Genomic DNA, 3,677 nt, shown 5'->3' with positions numbered 1-3,677 from the left:
CGCACCACACGTGTATTATGCGCAGCAGTGAAGGGGTTAATTAGGGAGCTTGTAGGGTTAATTTTAGCTTTAGTGTAGTGTAGTAAACAACCCCAAGTATTGATCTAGGCCCATTTTGGTATATTTCATGCCACCATTTCACCGCCAAATGCGATCAAATTAAAAAAAACTTTAAATATTTCACAATTTTAGGTTTCTCACTGAAATTATTTACAAACAGCTTGTGCAATTATGGCACAAATTGTTGTAAATGCTTCTCTGGGATCCCCTTTGTTCAGAAATAGCAGACATATATGGCTTTGGCGTTGCTTTTCGGTAGTTAGGTCGCTAAATGCCGCTGCGCATCACACGTATATTATGTCTAGCAGTGAAGGAGTTAATTAGGTAGCTTGTAGGGAGCTTGCAGGGTTAATTTTAGCTTTAGTGTAGAGATCAGCCTCCCACCTGACACATCAGACCCCCTGATCCCTCCCAAACAGCTCTCTTCCCTCCCCCACCCCACAAATGTCCCCGCCATCTTAAGTACTGGCAGAAAGTCTGCCAGTACTAAAATAAAAGTTTTTTTTGGGGGGGGTTTTAGGTTTTTTTTTTTAAAAAAATAAAAAATTCTTCTGCTGTGTAGGACCCCCCTTAGCCCCCAACCTCCCTGATCCCCCCCCAAACAGCTCTTTAACCCCCCCCTCCCTGCCAGTACCCAGTTTGAAAAATAATAATGTATTTAAATTTTTTTATTTTATTAAATATTTTTGTAGTGTAGCTGCCCCCCCCTCAACATCCAACCCCCCACCCTCTCCCAGATGCCTTGATTTGAAAATCCCACCCTCCCCAGTCCTCTCTCCCACCCTCCAGATCTACAGCATATTGATGCGGTTTGCATTGATCTCACGTGCACGGGCACAAGATCCCTCCCCCCTCCTCCACCAATAACTGCCCACCCGCCTCCCTGGATGAGCTCCCACCCACCAACGGTAATGGCTATCGATAGCCGATGCAGAGAGGGCCACAGAGTGGCTCTCTCTGCATCGGATGGCTAAAAACAGTTATTGCAGGATGCCTCAATATTGAGGCATCACTGCAATAACATGAAAGCAGCTGGAAGCTATCAGGATTGCTTCCACTGCTTTCAAAGACCAATGACGTATGGGGTACGTCCTTGGTCATTAACTGCATTTTTTTACAGGACGTACCCCATACGTCGTTGGTCGTTAAGGGGTTAATATTTTAAAATATGTTATTCTCTAAACCTGCTTCTGTATCATTCATTATTATTACCATCTATCACCTAGATTACGAGTTTTGCGTTATTAGTCAAATAGCAGAGTTGTAGCCCATAAAGCATCATTTTCCCTAACGCAGTCATTACAAGTCTTGTCGGTATAGGTGTACCGCAAGCCTTTTAGCCTGTAACGCAATGTCAGTACCGCACTCCTAAAAATGACGTTTTTTAATGGGATTCCCATAGCGCCGGTATTACGATTTTTGCGTTCTGGCTAAAAAAATGGCCTTACAGCCTAAAATGACAAGATCTGTAACCCCATCTAAAGTCAGTAGTTATGAGTTTAGCCAATAGAATGAGAGCTGCTTAAATCCTATTGGCTGATTTGAACAGCCAATAGGATTTTAGCAGCTCTAATTCCTATTGTCCGATTCAAATTTTTCAGCCAATAGGAATGCAAGGGACGACATCTTGTATTGAAGATTCAGTGTACGGCGGCAACCATATAAAGAGGATGCTCCGTGCCAGATGTCTTCAGGATGGACCCGCTCCACGTCTCCGGGATCAAGAAAGAAGATGCCACCTAGATGAAGACTTCTCGCCACTTGGATCAGGACTTCGCTGCCGGGAGGAAGATTTAAGAGGCCGTCTGGATGAAGACTTAAACTCCGGGATGAAGATCATTCAAGCGGGACTTCAAAAACTGTAAGTGGATCATCAGGGGGTTAGTGTTAGGCCTTTTTTTTAAGGTTTTTTTTGGGTGTTTTTTTTTTTTTTTTAGTTTAGGGTCTGGGCAGTAAAAGAGATAAATGCCCTTTTAAGGGAAATGCCCATACAAATACCCTTTTCAGGGCAATGGGTAGCTTAGGTTTTTTAGAGGGCCCTTGGTAGTTTGGGGGGTGGGGGTTTGTATAGTGTTAGGGGGTGTTTGTATTTTTTTTTGGCGCAAAAGAGCTGTTTATCTCAGGGCAATGCCCTACAAATGGCCCTTTTAAGCCCCCCCCCCCCCAAATGCCCTTTTAAGGGGCCTTGGTAGTTTATTCTAGATTAGGCTTTTTTATTTTGGGGATTTTTTTTTTTTTTTTTAAAGGGTATTAGAATAGGAATATTATTCTCTTGGATAACTTAGTTTTTTTTTGTAATGGTAGGTTTTTTTTTGTGATTTTAGGATTTTTTTTTTTTGTAATATTAGGTTTTATTTCACAGGTAAGTTTGTATTTATTTTAGCTAGGTAGTTAGTAAATAGTTAATAACAATTTACTAACTAGTCTACCTAGTTAAAATAAATACAAACTTACCTGTGAATTTAAAATAAAACCTAAGCTAGCTACAATATAACTATTAGTTATATTGTAGCTAGCTTAGGTTTTATTTTACAGGTAAGTATTTAGATTTAAATAGGTATTATTTAGTTAATAATTGTAAATTTAATTTAGATCTATTGTAATTATGTTAAAGTTAGGGGGTGTTAGGTTTAGGGGTAATAGTTTAATTTAGGTTGCTGCGATGTGGAGGGCTGGCGGTTTAGGGGTTACTAGGTTTATTTAGTTAATAATTGTAATTTTAATTATGCTAAAGTTAGGGGGTGTTAGGGTTACGTTAGGGTTAGGTGTAGGGGTTAATAGTTTAATTTAGGTTTTTGTGATGTGGGGGGCTGGCGGTTTAGGGGTTAATAGGTTAATTTAGTGGTAGTGATGTGGGAAGCCAGAGGTTTAGGGGTTAATAACTTTATTTAGTTGCGGCGATGTTGGGGTGCAGCAGAATAGGGGTTAATAACTTTAGTATAGTGGCAGCGACATCGGGAGCGGCAGATTAGGGGTTAACTGTAGGCAGGCGTTGGCGATGTCAGGGGCAGCAGATTAGGGGTGTTTAGACTGAGGGTTTATGTTAGGGTGTTAGGTTTAAACTGCATTTTCTTTTTCCCCATAGACATCAATGGGGCTGCGTTACGGAGCTTTTGTTTCCACGATCGCAGGTGTTAGACTTTTTTATACACAGGGGGGTAAACTAATAAGTTATTTTGACAGAAGGATTACAGGGTCGGTTTCTCTCGGTCTCGCTCTCATTTATTTTTTTTATTTAAAAAAGGACTTAAACATTTTGAGATGGTAAAATAAAATGATAAATCATATATATAAGAAAACTCTGCAATAAACTTTCATTATTTATTTTGTCCCGCTTTCCTGTAATTCCATTCTGAAATTATGAGCTTTTCGGTTCCTGTTAGAAATGGAAGTGCAGAACACTCTTATATTTCATCAAGCCATTGGCTGCACACTCTAGTGGCCTATTTATAATTGTCCCTAATTGGCTACAGCAGAGAAGGTAACCTAAGTTACAACATGGCAGCTCCCATTGTTTTATAGACGCTAAAACTTTCCACATATTTTGTCAATATTTAATAAAACTTTAAGAAATACATCTACATTTTATTCTTAGACTAATCTTTTTTTTGAATGCA

Source organism: Bombina bombina, chromosome 1 (assembly GCF_027579735.1).
Source record: "Bombina bombina isolate aBomBom1 chromosome 1, aBomBom1.pri, whole genome shotgun sequence".
Lineage (NCBI taxonomy): Eukaryota > Metazoa > Chordata > Amphibia > Anura > Bombinatoridae > Bombina > Bombina bombina.
This window is presented reverse-complemented; position numbering follows the sequence as displayed.